Source organism: Ctenopharyngodon idella, chromosome 1, assembly GCF_019924925.1.
Source record: "Ctenopharyngodon idella isolate HZGC_01 chromosome 1, HZGC01, whole genome shotgun sequence".
NCBI classification, from domain to species: Eukaryota; Metazoa; Chordata; class Actinopteri; order Cypriniformes; family Xenocyprididae; genus Ctenopharyngodon; species Ctenopharyngodon idella.
In genome coordinates this window covers 37573722-37592645 of record NC_067220.1, presented here as the reverse complement: position 1 = coordinate 37592645, position 18924 = coordinate 37573722, and the positions used below count along the sequence as shown (strand labels likewise).

Genomic DNA, 18924 nt, shown 5'->3' with positions numbered 1-18924 from the left:
CCCATACCAACTCACTGAACAAGTGCATACAGTACACAGTGGACAGACTAGGGAATACACACACTCAAAAACAAGGCACTGACAAGGACAATTTATCTGTACTGGAGAGCAGATGTCTGACATCCTGAAATGTGAGTAAATCTCTGATCTTAAGCTTCTCTGTGTCTGCTTCTCGCTCTTAACAAGATGCCGCTTAAGTCTGAGTGCGTTTGTGTGTGTATTTGCTCTTTGATGTTTGACTTTCTGTGTGTTTAATATGAAATGACTCCTTGCATCCTTGTGATGTTGTCACACTCTTTTGTTCCGTATCAGCGCAATGCAGAGTCTATTTTGAACTTCATTATCTGTCATATTCAGACTCCTTATCTTTTTAGACTAATCTCAGACCAGCTTTAGCATAAAGTCTTCAAAGTCTTTTATTATTAGACTATGAAGATTATACACACCATCTAGCACCATATTTCAAATTGTCCAGTGATTGTCAGTGTTTTGTTCTTTTAAGGCAAGCATCACTATTACTATTGCTTATCAGTGTTATTTTATTACTATTTGAATTTGAATTATTTTTTATTTTTATATGTCCCAGTTTCATTTTATTTAAATGTTTTAGCAATTTAATTGTTTTTTAATCATTTTTCTGTCTATCGTTTTTATTCATTTTTATTTCAGCTTTAGTTTTAATTATTTTAGTACATCAAGTTAAACTAAATAAAATGGGAAATGTTGCCTTGCAACTAGCTGAAATAAAATACGTTTTATATATATATATATATATATTTTTTTTTTTTTTTTTTTTTTTTTGGTTTTTGTTAACTATATAACCCTGTTGCTCATACTTAGAGTTTGAGACATATTTGATATTTGCTCTACGTTTCTTTTTATAAATCATAGCCACATGGGGTTCTCCAGCCTGCCGTATGTTGTAATGGTGTCTGGTAATGGTTAACCTCAGCTGCAGGTTTGAACGGTTTGCGTGAGGTCAAAGTATAACGGTTAGCGGTTAGAGTCGTGAAGTGGTGCTGGTTCCATTTACACGTGTGTTTGTGTTTGCTGTGAGAAATAAATCCAGATAGCCAGAAATGGAAACCGTGTGCTGTTTCCTCCACAGACCTGAGAGGACAAAAACTAGGTACATACAGACCCCACGATCAGGTAAATGTGTTTGGTTAACCTCTGAGACCTCAAAATGACCTCTAAAGCTATGAGTATTTCTTGACATGCTGAAATTTGAATGTATAATCCTAAATACAAAAAATGTAATAACTTTTATATAAAATAACTCTAAAATACAAAATGAACATGAATAAATATGAAAATTGATCATATATTGTAAAGACAAAAAAAACAAATGGCAGCTGTGGTTGCCAGAACTTTACTGTAAAAAATATAGCAGCAACACTTCCGGTTTTACAGATTTAAATTAAATTTACGGTAAATTATAAAATGATTTGTTCTTTTTCACTTTCACAAACTGTACATTTAACATTATTTATTTTACTTTAAAATGACATGAAATGTTTAGACCTGTTCCAGTTTCTCACTGTATAGAGTAAGGGGACTTACCAACTTTTACTGTATTTTTTTTAACAGATTTTTACTGTATGATTTTTAGAGAAGTCTTGTCAGATACTGTATTTTTAATGAGAAAAAAACTCTATTCTCAAGGATCTCCTCTAGATTTTTGGAAGAGATCTTAAACTATCAAATTTATCCACATATTAATTGTATTATTTTTAAATATTTGTTTACAGTTCATGTTCATTTGTCCATTTAAAGTTTTACATTTTCTCAGTTTATTTGTTCCCTGGAACTCAAATCTACGACCAAACACCAAGCTTAACCAACTGAGCTACAAAAACTTTGTAAATTATCCAATTTGTTCAAATGTTTTCAAATGATACATTACGAAGAACTCCATTAAGTTTATTGAAAGAGCAACCAAAACTATTCTTTTGTGCGTTTATTTGAAAATCTGATTATAATGCAAATGGATGTGATATTGCCTTTCAAATCACAGATGAGATAAGAGACAGATGGTGTGTTTGTGAACGAGTGAGTAGCTGCATGTGTGTGTTGAGTGGCTTTGTTGTGGAGCATTACCTGCGTTTGGCATGGGCGTGACTGAAAAACAGCGTCACGTTCCTGACTGCTGCACTCACACCTGAGAGAGAAAGATACAGCGTCTCAGATAGGGAGAGACAGACCGTGATATTTCAGGGAGTGAATATTTGCAATGCGAGGGCAGACAGGATGTGACAGTAAAGAAGGAAGGTAAGAACAGCAGGGCGGATTGAGACCAAGTGAAAGAGGTGAAATGATACTGATGGAGGAGACTGTGACGCACCTCCGGCCCCCGAAGAACTGCAGGAGCTTGGTGAAGATCCCTTTAGAGGAAATGGAAAGTTTCTACAGGTTCATTGTTTCCTGCGATGGGCTGATCTGTAAGTTCCTCTTTTGTCATGAGCTGAGAATATGAGAAGTGTTTGTGTTGCACTTTGTTGTTTTTCCCAGCACTTGCGTTATGATGCGTGATGTTGTTGGCAGTGATGTATCATCATAGGAAGTTTTCAGGCTGATAATGCATCTGCCATTTGAATATGTGTTAGTATCTGATTGTGTGATGCAGTGCTGTGAGGTTTAACAAGCTGAATGTATTTTAAATTCCCTGCAGGGATCAAGCAGCCAACATTTCACCTACAGCAATATTTACCTAAAAATTAAAATTAATCATTTATTTACTCATACTTATGTTGTTCTGTTCCCTATTGCTGCTACAATATGCTACAGATTTTTAACAAATTATTTTATAGCTTTTGACATGATGCTCCATATTAACCAACAGTGTTTTTATCTAATTATTTTATTTCAATTAACACATTTTTTTATATAGTTTTAGATTTTATAGTTTTAGGGGCTGTCAAGCTCCAAAAAGGACAAAATGAACACAAAATGGCATCATAGAAGTAGTTAATACAGCTTATTCCAAGTCCTCTGATATAGTCACTGCCCCATTTGACCCTCCCCTAAAGCTCTCATTTGTTTCCAGAATTTCAAAATGAAATGTCACATGGTTACCACACATGTGACAACCAATGTCTTTTTGTTTGCAATGATGTTAACGCACCATTTTTCAATGTTTGATAGTCGTTTTATGACATTCTTTGGAGCTTGACAGCCCCTGGTGACTATAAACTGTTGTTGAAAGGCAACCGTTCTTCCGATGTCCAAAGATTTTTCAGTGTTCCACAAAAAAAGTGGGATTGAAACAACATGAAGGGGAGTAGCCTAAATTACAATTTTTTGGGTTAACTGTTCCTTTAAAACTTAGATCAACCAGATAACATGAGCTGTTTAGTATAGTTTACTAGCTAAGTTGTCCTTATCCATGGAAACATCTGACTTTACATTTGTCATAAGATTCCAAACATTTGTAGACAGGATATTGTAATTAGATGCACCTGCTGGCATGTTCCTCTGTGGGTGTGGTTCTTCCAGCATGGGCTTCTCTTTGACTGTCTGTCTCTGTGCTGCTTGAGTGTTTTGCATAACCTATGCTTTGGGATAACGCCACGAACTTCAAACAAGGAAAGGCTGAGCTCTCTAACACACATGTTGCACTGAAGCGGTAAGAGGATACAAGAGCATGTCTTTATTTGCCTATGGGGTTGGTGAGGTTTGCTTATAGTGTTATGAGGACACAGTTCAGAAGGCAGGGTTGATCTTAAACTACTCAAGGTTTGGTCTACACTGTTTATTTTGGATCAGCTTGCAAGGTTTATGAAGCCTCTGTCAATCAACCTAGGTGAAACAGAGTCAGCCATTTTGGCTCTGAGCATCTGATATGTGGCTGGAGATTTTTGCTGTTTAAGCCTCTTAGGGTTGGATGAGCTGTATGCAAGTGCATTCATTTGTACTGCTGATCACCAGAGACTGAAGCTATGGTGTCATCTCTCATGGGAGCACAGGCAGTGCAGTAACAAACTGCAGATTAACACATTTTGTAGAGAGCTGCAGCTGTGCATATACTGTACAAGACCATAAATCTCTGAGTGAATCATGTTAGAGCTGGTTTTGTAACATTTTTAGACATGATCTGTGATACATTAGGTGATCATTGCTAGTCCACTATACATTGTAGTGAATTTAATCAATGCATTGTAGCCTTGTGACCTTGTCTCTTTGATTTTGCTGTCAGGGTTTGAGCCATCAGCCTTTTCCTCATATTTGTTTGCTTGGAGTAAACCAAGCCCTCGCTGAGTTCATATATACTCAGCAATACTTTTCTTTGTCGAAACAGCCCGTGTTGTAGTGTATGTGTACTCAAGCAAATCTCGTATTGCGTGGGCTTTACTATTTTCAGAGACCAGAACTGACAGATGAAAAGCTGACTCAACAATGAGCATTAGAGCTTTGAGCTATTTAGAGAATTAAGAGATTGGAGCATTCACTATATAGCGGTTGATTTTGATTTTATTTATACCATCAACCCACCCATCTATCCAGCCACCCATCAACCCACCCATCAACCCACCCATCCACCCACCCATCTACCCATCTATCCAGCCACCCATCAACCCACTCATCAACCCACCCATCAACCCACCCATCCACCCATCTATCCAGCCACCCATCAACCCACTCATCAACCCACCCATCCATCCAGCCACCCATCAACCCACCCGTCCACCCACCCATCCACCCATCCATCCAGCCACCCATCAACCCATCCATCCACCCACCCATCCACCCATCCATCAACCCACCCATCTACCCATCCATCCAGCCACCCATCCATCCAGCCACCCATCAACCCATCAACCCACCCACCCATCCATCCACCCACCCATTCATCCACCCATCCATCCAGCCACCCATCAACCCACCCATCCATCCACCCATCCAAAAGCTGACTCAACAATGAGCATTAAAGCTTTGAACTATTTAGAGAATTAAGAGATTGGAGCATTCACTATATAGCGGTTTTCTGATTTTGATTTTATTTATACCATCCATCCACCCATCTATCCAGCCACCCATCAACCCACTCATCAACCCACCCATCCATCCACCCACCCATCCACCCACCCATCCACCCTCCCATCCACCCATCCATCCACCCATCCATCCAGCCACCCATCAACCCACCCATCCAAAAGCTGGCTCAACAATGAGCATTAAAGCTTTGAACTATTTAGAGAATTAAGAGATTAGAGCATTCACTATATAGCAGTTTTCTGATTTTGATTTTATTTATACCATCCATCCACCCACCCATCCATCTATCCATCCATCCATCCATCCACCCACCCATCCATCCACCCACCCATCCAACCACCCATCCATCCATCCATCCATCCATCCATCCATCCACCCATTCAACCACCCACCCATTCATCCATCCACCCACCCATCCATCCATCCACCCATCCAACCACCCATCCATCCATCCATCCACCCATTCAACCACCCACCCATTCATCCACCCACCCATCCATCCATCAACCCACCCACCCATCCATCCATCAACCCATCCATCCATCAACCCAACCATCCACCCATCCATCCATCCATCCATCCATCCGCTGACTCAACAATGAGCATTAAAGCTTTGAACTATTTAAAGAATTAAGAGATTGAGCATTCACTATATAGTGTTTTTCTGATTTTGATTTTATTTATACCATCCACCCATCCATCCATCCTTGAGAATTCTGCAGAAATCTTCATGTACAGATGTTGTGTGGGACTACCGCCCCCATTATCTCCTCACGTCATCATTTTTCATTGACTTTATGACCGTCTCCCCTTTTGGCTTTACTGTCAGTTTGCATTAGAGCCACTGGCCTCCATTTCCTCCTCATGGTTGCTACTCTTGCTGAGTTCGTACTTGTTTGGAAGCCCATGCAATATTGTTTGTGTGTGTACTCAGGATTTTATGATTTTCAGACAAAGACATTCACAGATTGCTTGAATGTATTTAGAGGCATAAATGTTATTCAGTCATTTTAGAGGAAATAATTTAAAGATTTTTCCTATCGTTATTGTTGTGTTGCATGATGTTTGTGTGCAGAGTTGCATGTGGTTGATGAACCAACATTTTGCCACGATCAGCTGCTAGAATTATTTCTGCATTTGCTCTGGGATCTTCCTCTTGAGTGCGAGGTGTTAAAATTAGCCTGTTATTTAAATGCCTATTATCAGTTTGATTTGGTTTGGAAAAGAGAAGTTGGTCTTAAATTATAACTATAACTCTTTCACTTTTGTTTACACAAAAACATGGCTTTTTTTTTTTTTTTTTTTTTTAAATAAAAAAAAAAATAACTTGGTTTTATTGTAATGCTGACCGATTTATATCTCTATTTCTTTTAACCACCCAGTCTTTTTACGTACTTAAACACCCTATAAATATTAATAATTGTGGTGAAATTTTTACCCGTTTCTTACTTGTCTTGTTTTATGTGGAGATCTCTATGTGTGGACTTCTGTATTGTTATTCTTAAAGTAATTTAATATGCACATTTTTACATGTGAAATAAGACATTTATTTATTATTAAAGGGATTGTTCACCCAAGCAAATCGTCATCATTTACTGACTTTCGTCTGCAGAACACAAAAGAAGATATTTTGGACCCCATTGACTTTCATTGGAGACTAAAACACTAAGATTCTCTTTATAATATATTCTTTTGCGTTCCGCAGAAGAAAGCAAGTGGTAAAGGTTTGGAATGACATGAAAGTAAATAATGACAATTTAAATTTTTCCTTTAAGAAGCCATTTTCCTCATGGATTCCTAAAGTTTCCCAGGTTTAGAAAAAGACATATATGACCGGTTTCACAGACAAGGCTTGCAACTTGCACTGACATATCTTAAAATATATCAGTGCCATTGTTTTGTCTCAAGATACAAACCAGTAATGTTTTTTTTAAGGCAAGTTTATAAAAGCTACTTAAATGTCCTGATTGAACTAAGGCCTACTCCTGGCTTAATCTAAACCCTGTCTGTGAAACCATAAACACATAAACACACACAGTAATTGCTAAAGTCTTCCTGTTTGGTAAAACTGTATACATTTTAAAAAGCATATGCAGCCAACAGTAAGCATGGATAATTCAGACAGGGAATGGAGGATGAAGCAGAGGCCTAAACAGACTGTGATTCTGTTACCGTGTCTGTGCTGATTAAATCTGGATGATAAGGGGGTGTGGTGACATGAATATCCCCCGAGTATAGCTAACCGCTACTGCTAACGGCTGACTAGACGTTCGTCTATCCCCCCACAGGCTAGAGAACGTGACCACTGTCGACAATGATGTAGGTTAATGATGGAAGATTGTCCCACTGGCATGAGAGAATGTCCGGAGATAGAAAGTATCAAGGAAAACGAGTGTAAAATGTAGACAAAAAAAGCGAAAACACAATCTCATTTGTAAACTATTTAGTATGTTATTCAAAGGAAATGCCTGATCTTATGACAGAGTATTTCATTGCTTTCTCCTCATCTTTGGGATTTTATTTTAATTATGAAAAGGAAATTCCCCCCTCTCTTTGTAGCTTCAGAGCCTGCAGAGGAAGTTCTTGCATCCTTTTTGTTGTTTGTTGTTGTTGTTGTTTGTTGTTTTGTAATAAACCAGACATGTTGTCATAGTAATATCCTGTGGAGCTGTGGACGGTGTTGTATTCATGTCTCTGTGTGTTCCTGGGACTTACACACATGGTTGTTTTCTATGCAGGTGTTTGTAAGAAAACTACCTTTTGTCTTTTGGGCTAATTCAAGCTTGTTTCCTGTTTCATTATAGGCTTGGTGATCAAAAGAGCAAGCACAAAATACAACTGGTTTATCATTTTTGCAATAAAAAGTACGGTAACACTTTACAATAAGGTTTCATTTGTTAAAGGGGACCTATTATGCCCATTTTCAAAGTCTTGATTTTGTTTTTGGGGTCTACTAGAATAGTTTATGCTTGAACACATTATTTTTCACATATTTTACACTGTTGCAGCACCTTTCTTCCCAGTCCATCAGTAAAGTTCTGTTTAGTTCCTGTCTCTATGAAGCCCGTCCTTCTGAAAAGCACAATGTGCTCTGATTGGTCGGCTGCACCAGTGTGTTGTGACTGGTCAACTGCTTCAAGTGTGTTTTGGAAATGTCACACCTCTTAAAGGGATATTTCAACCAAAATTGAAAATTATCCCATGATTTACTCACCCTCAAGCCATCCTATGTGCATATAAGACTATCATCTTTCGGGCGAACACAATCGGACATATATTTAAATATATCCTTGTTCCTTGAAGCTTTGAATAGGGGGCCACATTTTGAAGCAAAAATAAAAAGCATCCATCCATAATAAAAGTAATCCATACGGCTCCAGTGGGTTAATAAAGGCCTTTTGAAGCGAAGCGATGCGTTTTTGTAAGAAAAATATCTATATATCCATATATACTCTGCATGTTTTATTTACTTACAAAATCCCTAAACCAACATGGTAAGGTCATGTATGTGTGCCAACAGGCACGTGAATCCAGTGGTGGTTTGTGATTTGAAACTCATTTATCTCATGAATCTGATCTTTGTTGTATTCTCGGTGAACTGAGGATTGGATTGGTTGCTGTTTGATCTTTAGATGTGCTGCTGTGACCAAACCCATGCAAATAGTCACCACAGACTGCATGAGACTGATCACATGACCAGCCGTGTGTGCGTGTATATCTGACATTTGCCACCGGCATCATCTGAAAGGATGTTTTGATGCGTCGGATGATCATTGTGCTGAGCTGTCATGAGTTGCACTTTCATTCTCAAGTGATCTGAAAATTCCCGCTTTCTGGTAAATTTGCAGTCATATGCTCACACCAGCATTTGGTTCCCTCAGGTCTGCTGATTGACTGTAATCAGGGATTGTTCCCTTTTTTTTTTTAAAGCCTTCTGCCTTGTACTGCTTTAGGTTCAGGTGGAGTTGAGAAATCTGGCTGTGGATTTATGGGGGTCTTTGTATTTCTACAGTAATACAAGAATTACAGGAAAACAACTATTATGAAAGACGGTTTCCTCCTAAGATACAAAGAATCATGTGCTTTCTTAAAAGTGGTTCTCAGTAAAAATTCATCCCTCCCTTGTGACTCAAACAAACACAAGTTCGTTTGAAAGAAGTTTTTAAACCCACATGCACCTGGAATTCCACAATTATATAAAAACTAATGAACTAAGAGTCCAGAATCAGGTTACATGTAGAAAATTTAATAATAATAACAATAGTAATAGTAATATATTTATTATAAACAATAATACCAATACCAATAATAATAATAGCTAATGATAATAAATAATAATAATAATAATACGTTTAAAGGGTTAGTTCGCCCAAAAATGAAAATAATGTCATTTATTACTCACCCTCATGCTGTTCCACACCCGTAAGACCTTCGTTAATCTTCAGAACACAAATTAAGATATTTTTGTTGAAATCCGATGGCTCAGTGAGGCCTCCATAGCCAGCAATGACATTTTCCTCTCTCAAGATCCATTAATGTACTAAAAACATTTTTAAATCAGTTCATGTGAGTACAGTGGTTCAATATTAATATTACAAAGTGGCGAGAATATTTTTGGTGCGCCAAAAAAACGAAATAAAACTTACATAGTGATGGCCGATTTCAAAACACTGCTTCAGGAAGCTTCGGAGCGTTATGAATCAGCGTGTCGAATCATGATTCACGTGATTTTGGCGCTCCGAACCGCTGATTCGACACGCTGATTCATTACGCTCAAAGCTTCCTGAAGCAGTGTTTTGAAATCAGCCATCACTATATAAGTCGTTATTTTGGGGTTTTTTTGGCGCACCAAAAATATTCTCGTCGCTTTATAATAATATTGAAGCACTGTACTCACATATACATTAATGGATCTTGAGAGAGGATATGTCATTGCTGGCTATGGAGGCTTCACTGAGCCATCGGATTTCAACAAAAATATCTTAATTTGCGTTCCAAAGATGAATGAAGGTCTTACGGGTGTGAAACGGCATGAGGGGGAGTAATCAATGACATTATTTTAATTTTTGGGTGAACTAACCCTTTAAAACTAACACATTAAATTAGGGATGAACTGATAGTATTTTTGGGGGTCGATACCGATTTTAACAAACAAATAATTGGCCATTCCGATATCGATATTTGTCACTTGCTCTCTTATTTTTGCTATTAACATTTGTCATTAAAATAGATAGTGTTTTGATCATGTTTTAAATCAGCAAAGTTAAAAAAAAAAAAACATGCATTAAGTTATACTAGCTAGTTTATTGCTGCATCATCAAATAATTTGTAATGAACATGGATTGGATCCATTTAACATTCAGCAGGCCAACAAAAACATTTTATGAAATAAACAGTGCTTTTAGGTAGGTTTAACAGTTTTAAGGTACAGAAAGTAAACAAATTTAAAATAACTGCATATTCTTCATCGTATAAATTAAATCAATATATTATTATTACATTGAGATGTAGTTAAATTCTACTGTGCAATAGAACATAATATATTTGTCACAATTACTTCAAGTTAAACTGAACTTTTTTGACGGATTGCCGTGAAGACCTTCGAGTTTCTGTGTGTTTAGGATATGACGATAGATTTTCTCAAATGAAACGCTAAAATGTTCACGAAGTGACTCTGGAGATAAAGTTCATGCATTCATGTCCTCGAATAATAATTATTTAATTAAAAAATACTGAAAATGTCATGAATGTGGATGGAATACAGTATTTTACTTTACAGTATTATAATTTATTTTTTTAGTGTTACAGTAAAATAAAAATCAGTGTACTGTATGTTTTAAGGTACTGTATGTTAAAGGTTGAGCTTTTTTTAACATACTTTATCCATTTAAAATGAATTTTGCAATTATGTTGAATTATGTTCTTCATGTTTGCTATAAAAGAAACTGCTGGTTTTATAGAGGCTTGTAATTGTTTTCCAGTAATGTAATGTAGGATTATTGTTTATTAAAGGGGCTGGTCACCTTTACAAGGGCAAATATAACGTCAGTTAATCCATCATCAGACGCTTCCCTCCCTGTTCTGATCACTGGATTTGTTGGATACACATTACGTTACGTAATTTACACATCTATCTAATCTTAGCATATGAACCATCAGTTTCATTTTCTGCTGAATGGCTCAGAGAGACCAGAGTCTGCCAGAAACAGGATGTCTGACCGAAGACTCCTGTTTTTCTCATTATAACTGCTGCAGTGCTGTAAATTATGAAGGACGGCCATATGTATCCTGTCCTGCTAGACTCTACATTTATCTGAATCAATAGGCCTTGAGTCTATTTTTACTCCCGTCCGGCTGTATGTTCAGCAGACTGTAGATACGAGATCAGATTTGCAGTTTTGCTCATCACAATTCAATTTCAGTTTAGTTGCAGATTATGTTATCAGTTTTCATTTCAACTTGTTTAATTTTTAGTAATGTTGTTATGCGCTTTTGTCATTTTCATTTTCATTTTTTTTTTTTTTTTTTTTTTTTTTTTTTTTAATATTCAGGTTTAATTGATTTTTATTTCAGTTTTGAAAAAAAAAAAAAACAACAACAACAATGCCTTTTTATTTCCAGCCTAAATCATTATAATTGTTTTATTCTTAGTTATTTAACTTCGCTGTTTCTAAGTAGATTTACTGTTATTTGCACTGGAGCCCAGAGGATCTAGCTCACTGGCATAGTGTTACTGATAAGGCACAGAAAGGGACATTGTCTTTCTAAAAGTGAAGGCCAGCCTTTCTTAAATAATCTGTAGTGTGTGAGTGTCTCAGACAAGCGTGGAGTGGGTATATATAGACGGACACAAGATCTAAGAGGAGAGAGCCAGGGGATTTCCAGCGAGAGTGTCTAGAACTTGACCTGCATTTTAAAGTCCTCCTGTTGTATGCGGCCTATGACCTTCAGGCAATGAGAGAGCCTTGAGATAAAGATTGCCTATCACAAAAGTCACAGTGAAAGTATACTTTACCAGACAGCAACGACCCAGATACACCTTTCTGTAAACTTATCTGTGATATTGTCTGAAAATGACGTGTAGCGCATTAAAATGCATGACACAGTGTCACTCTAAGAATAGAGTACAAAAAACTCACAATGGAGAATATATTTAGTGAAGCTTTACTTTTCTAACATTGGCAGTCTTTGCTATTGTTCTGCTATTTTATAAGCATAAAAAGCTTGTTTTGATGTGTCTAAATCTATTTTGTTTCCATTGAACGCTTGCGTTCTCTCTCTCTCTCTCTCTCTCTCTCTCTCTCTCTCTCTCTCTCTCTCTCTCTCTCGCTAAAGGTTTTTTTTTTTTTTTAGTTCAATCAAAGGCTTTGCAGAACTATAGAGCTCTTTAATTCACAGCAGCAGACTCAGCCACAAACAGGTGGTCGTGTGTGTGTGTGTGTCTCTCTTTCCCAGGCTATTTGTGAATACAGACTTACAGGGCCATTCACTGTGCTCTTATGGATTGCTTGCCGATTTCCCTGACACTATAAGGTTTCTCATATAAAAGATATTGAACTGTGTGTGTGTGGCACCCCTGCAGATCCGTATGTGAGAACACAGTGCAAAGTAAAATAAAAAACAAAACAAACAACAACAAAAAAACAAATTTAACAAATATTTGAGTGGTAACACTTTACAATAAGGTTCCATTTGTTAACATGAGTTAACATAAAGTAATAAACATAAATTATTAAAATCGATTGTATCTGTTAAAAATATTTAATGGACCTGAGCTAACATGAACTAGCAATGAACAGTTGTATCACATGGTCCCATGATTTACTCACCCTCAAGCCATCCTAGGTGTATATGACTTTCTTTTTCAGACAAACACAATAGGAGTTATATTATAAAATGTCCTGGCTCTTCCAAGCTTTATAATAGGAGTGAAGGGGGTGTGAGATTTTGAAGTACAAAAAAAGTGCATCCATCCATCATTAAAGTAATCCATACGACTCCAGGGGGTTAATAAAGGCCTTCTGAAGCGAAGCACTGGGTTTTTGTAAGAAAAATATTCATATTTAAAATGTTATTTACTATAATAACAGGCTTCCCGCAGATGCCCGTACGCATCTATTTGTGGCGGAAGAGTAACCTCTGACCCGACGCATGACGTATGGACTAACACGGAAGCTGAGGATAGAGCAAAACAAATCACCGGTCACAAATTAGAAGTCTAAAATGAGAAATTTTAAAGAGAAATGTCGGACAATTTCGAAATAAGAGAAGAGGAGCTTGAGTTTGTTGCACAGTCAGAGGTCAGTCTTTTGCCATAAATCAATGCGTACGGCCTTCTGCTGGTAGCTTGTTGTTATAGTTTATAAAGTTTTAAATATGGATATTTTTTCTTACAAAAACCCATCACTTTGCTTCAGAAGGCCTTTATTAACCACCTGGAGCCGTGTGGAGTACATTTTAATGATGGATGGATGCACTGTTTTGGACTTAAAAATTGTGAGCGCCATTAACTACCATTATAAAGCCTGGAAGAGTCAGGATATTTTATAATATAACTCAGATTTTGTTCGTCTGAAAGAAGATAGTCATATACACCTGGGATGGCTTGAGGGTGAGTAAATCATGGGATAATTTTCATTTTTGGGTGAACTATCCCTTTAACTGATCTTAACAAATATTAATAAATACTATATGAAATGCATTGCTCGTATAGTTAACAAATGTTAACTAATGCGACCATATTGTAAAATGTTACCAATATATTATGGTAACATTTTTGATGAATAACATGATAACATTAATTAACCAAGAGTTTTTTAAAAGGGTTCATGTTGAATTGTAAAATGAACTAAAAGTTTACTATCTAAAAACTATTAAAGGGGTAAATTGACTAACTACTGCAATAATTCTAACAATGAACTTTCATGTTGTAATTTTCTATTTCAATTTTATTATTATAATACTGTCCTTCCTTCTTTATGTGCCTTGTTGCCATGGATGGCAAACACAGTATTTAAAATGGAGTAAAAATAACAGGTAACACTTTACAATAAGGTTCATTTGTTAATATTTGTTGATGTATTAACTAACGTGAACTAACCATGATGAATACATTTATTGCAGTATTTGTTAATCTTTGTCAATGTTAGTTAATAAAAAGTCGTTCATTGTTTGTTCGTGTTACTTCACAGTGCATTAACTAATGTTAACAAATACAACTCTTGATTTTAATAATGTATTCGTAAATGTTGAAATTAACATTAACAAAGATTAATAAATGCTGTTGAAGTGCAGTTCATTATTAGTTCTTTAACTAAAGTAGTTAACTAATGTTAACTAATGGACCTTATTGTAAAGTGTTACCAAATAACAATAGTGCAAATTAAGTAAACAAGCAAAATACAACAAATAAAATAATTATATTACATAAAAAAACAATAATAAAACGAGTACAATACAACATTAAAAGGGATAAAGTAAAGCTGACTAAGCATAATGTATGTATAGTAGCATTCTCTCTCATTCACTTTAATAGAGTAGAGTATCATCATAGATGTTCATGGAGTAATGTAGACATCTGTGATTTGTGTGCTCCGCCCCTCAGTCCAGCCCTAGTATTTTGATTGGCTGTCTATTATTAATCCACAGAGTAACAAACAGTGAAAACTGCTCTCATACCCCCAACCCTCTTTCTCCCTCTCTCCCTCAAACCTGTTAGCGGCAGGACGATTAGAGAGTGTGTGCGTATGTAAGAGCTTATCCTCTCCCCACACACACATACACAGATCACTACAGAATTGCATTCTGGTTTGTTTAAGCGGTTGCCTTGGGGCTTTTCCTCCCTTTAACTCCACCGTCTGTTGCTTCCACCTGCACATTGTGTGTGTGTGTGTGTGGCAGAGCAGCGAGGGGTGTAACCTGATGCCGGTGGAGTTCGTGTGTCTGCCTGTCCGTGTGTTGGGAGATGAGGATATGTGAAGTGCGTTGACGGACAGTTTAGCCTCGGTAATGCCCGGCTGCTTACGTGAGTCCTGCAGGAGGATGAAGCCCCAGAGATAGAGGCACCTGAGACAGAAGGGTGACCAGGAAAGGTGCACTCTGAGCAGGATGGAACTCAACCGAGTGTCCCTGCTCTGCAAGGACATTACCAGACTATGGCTGCAACTGAAAGTGATGACAGGTAGGGGACTGAACTAGTGTTTTTATCTGTAGAAAAGGATTAAATATATTGAAGCAGGTCAGACGTGTCCTGTGTGAAGTGCTCTTTTGTTTTCGTGCTCTTTTTATGTTTGTGTTGAATTTATTTAGCTGTTTAGACTTCAGTATGGTCAAGAAATTAACTTTAAGAGGGAGTTTAGTAACCTTTTGTGTTAAAACATCCCTGCAAGGCTGCCTTTATTTGATCAAAAATACAGAAAACAGTAACATGAACCATTACAATTTTTAGTTTAAAACAACTGTCAAACATCTAACTATCATACTGTTCTTGTTCTCTTTTTATACAGTGCCTTGATCTGAAAGTTATATGTTAAAACTTTCCCACAATTCATTGACTTCCTAGTTAAATTGCCACCCTGAATTTGAACGTAAACTCCCCCTCCCTCCTTTTTTTTGCTCTCAGATCGTGAGAAGCGTATTGTTTGTTGGTCAACGGTTTGTAACAGTTTCACCCGTGCATATTGGCTCTGGCCATATGAGTGACTTTTAGCAACAGTCTGGGTTTATGCCAGCTTTCAAAACCCACTTGGACTGGCACCAGAAGTGTCAATTCACATTCAAAGCTTTGCTTCAAGCCTGTCAATATGCACAGTGGTGATCATGGTTTCGTCTTAGCTATGAATGCTCATCATGGACAAAATTTCACTGTGTATGCAAGTAATGGCACATCAGAAGATATTTGCTTATTGAATCTAGACTGGCGTGCTGTCAGTTTAACTATGACCTCAGGTTATATAAGACACTGCCAATTGAGTTTAGTTTAGCGTGAATGGAAATGTTGTGACACATCAAGTCTTGTTAGATGCTGAATCAAATGCTGAAATATGTGTATTTCTCTTGTGATGCTGAAGAAACTGAGTGCAGCTTTAATGAGGGAAATGTCAAACCCGAACACAGATACCTGAGTGCTGCAGGGTGTATTTTTTTTTACCGTTTATAAGGTGGCGTCCAAGAACACACTGTCTGTTTGCCATTAAGAGTATGCGGGGTGTGACTGTCTCTATTTGAGTAACTAGCATATTTCTGTTCTTTTGAGAGAGTGTGTGTTTGACCCAGTGTATGTTATGTGTTCTTTCATGATTTTAACTAGTTTTACATTTTCTGGATGAAATTTGAATGGTGTTTGTCAATGCAAAAGTCGTCTCACAATGCCAGGGTGTTGTGGATAGATGCCAGGGCATTCCTATGCAGTTGCTAAGGTGAAAGTGTTTAGCATGTTTCTGTGCAGTTGTTAGGTGTTCTGGGTGGTTGACTACTTCCCAAATCAAAAGAGCCCACCCTGGTACCTAAATATGGCAAAGATCTCTCCTTCAATGTATATATATTTTTATAATCCACCAGGAGATAAATTGCTTTCTACGTAATAGCATAAAAGTCACACAATTTGAGAAATCCATATCTCAAATGGATGAGATAAGTTGCACAGCAAAGTTTAATACACTATCATTTTTTGTTTGTTTGTTTTTTTAAATATATGAAGTCCCTTATGCTCATCAAGACTGCATTTATTTGATCAAAAATACAATAAAACAGTAATATTGTGAAATATTGTTACAAATTAAAATAACTGTTTTCAATTTTAATATGTTTTAAAGTGTAATTTATTCCTGTGATGGCAAAGCTGAATTTTCAGCATCATTACTCAGTCGTCAGTGTCACATGTTTCTTCCGAAATCATTCTAATAGCACGTCCTGATTTTGCCAAGATAGACACGTTCCTGGGTCAACATATTTTGTTGATCCTGGAACAACATTCCTGTCCAAAAATTTAATTATAATATCCCTACCCCTAAACCTAACCCTACCCATAACTGATGCCTAAAATCAGAGGGAAATTACACTGATGTAGAAGCACCTAACCCTGGTTGTAAGCCTAAACTTGACATAAAGTGTAAACTCGTCCCTCAAATCTGATTGGTTGATTGGAATGTTGTTCCAGGATTAACAAAGATGTTGATCCAGGAACATGTTGTACTTGGTGAAATCACAGTCTGCATTCTAATATGCTGATTTGCTGCTCAAGAAAATTTCTTATTATTATCATCAATGTTGAAAACAGTTGTGCTGCTTAATAATTTTGTGGCAGCTGTCTGAGATACTTTTGTTGTTGTTGTTCAGGATTTTGATGGATACAAAGTTCAAAAGTCTCTACTGTCACTTTTGATCAATATTAATTATTAAACAACTTTTGAATGGTAGTGTGCTTACAGTGGTGTACTTACAGTAGGGTTAATAGTATAAGCAACCATACATACTTGCAAACCTGTCTGAAATCTCATTTTTACATGTTTGCAGTCTGTTATATTTTCTCACATTTGTGGTTGACTGCACAGGGTTTGTCATGACAATTTTACTCACTATGATTATTTAGTAACCATCTGTCTATATACGTCTAGTGTGGTTGTTGTAAGTGTGGCCAGCTACAGTGGTTTTGCTGGGTCCAAGTCCAGAAACCTTTTACTCTCGTCTACAATATCATCACTGAGAGAGAAAATAGAAAATTGTAAAGTCATACCCCATAATCAGTAACACACTACAGTTCACTCTGATCAGCGTGTGCATATAAATGCTGAGAGTTTTTAAAAGACTCTTTTACAGACAGAATCTTTTGTGACCGCATTTTATTTTTGTTCATTTTGAATTACAACGATCTGATACACATTCAATTACACTGTTAAAGGAATGGGCACTGGAATGTAGAAAATTTGACCCACTTGTTGCCCATTTGTTGTTGGTGTAGGGGGTTGCCTGCGTGCGTGTGTGTGTGTGTGTGTGTGTGTGTGTGTGTGTGTGTGTGTGTGTGTGTGTGTTTTCTGATTCTTATCCTTCCAGCCTGGCAGACTCTGTAAAGTGCAGCTATAATGCCAAATGTTAATACATGAATTCTTCTGTCTGCTGTCTTGAACACACACATATCACATATCTATTCTGACAGCACACACACAGCTGCCCTTTTTGTCAGCAGTTGGTGTGATTGTATAATTGATATGGCACTGTTCACATTTGTCCATGCAGCTGGAGTCAGACCACATGTCTGCGTACTGTACATCTTTACACACACACACACACACACACACACACACACACACACACACACACACACACCGTTACAGCACCCCCATGACACTCAACCATGTGCACTGCTAATGAGCTATTTGGGACATCAAGTTGTTTGTGTGTGTTGTGAAATAAATAATGAGCTGGTTTGTAGTTTTGGATGGTAAAGATCAGAGATGCAATCCGTGTATGTGTGTAATGCCACTTCTGTGGCTTAATGACACTGTTGTCCTCTGCTTTATAGCTGAATTGTAAATTGAATTTGTTTTATAATAGAAAAACTTTGTAACATTGACACTGTTATTCAACTAATTGAATCAACTTTGAACTAAATTGAGCTGAATAATACGACAATTGTCTTCTGTAGAGCAGCTGAAATTGAAGTCATTTCATAGTGTAATTAATTAATTTTGCAACAAAATTATTTTCCTGTTTATTTCTGTAAAGCTGTTTTGAAACTGTTTGTATATGGTTAAGAATCTGAACTGTGCAAATTAAATTGATGTTTGATCCCAGAGTCTGATTTAATTATATCAAAGGGATAGTTCACCCAAAAATAAACATTAACCGTCATGTCATTCTAAATGACTTACTTTATTCTGTGGAGCACAACAGGAGATATTTTGAAGAGTGTTTCAAATGTTTTTGTTCACA

General features: G+C 36.9%; 1 protein-coding gene across 4 annotated transcripts in view; it reads left to right on the top strand.

Moving 5' to 3' along the window:
- The window catches only part of mcf2la (mcf.2 cell line derived transforming sequence-like a), a 77642-nt gene that overhangs the window by 7597 nt on the left and 51121 nt on the right, over positions 1–18924 (top strand). The window lies entirely within an intron of this gene.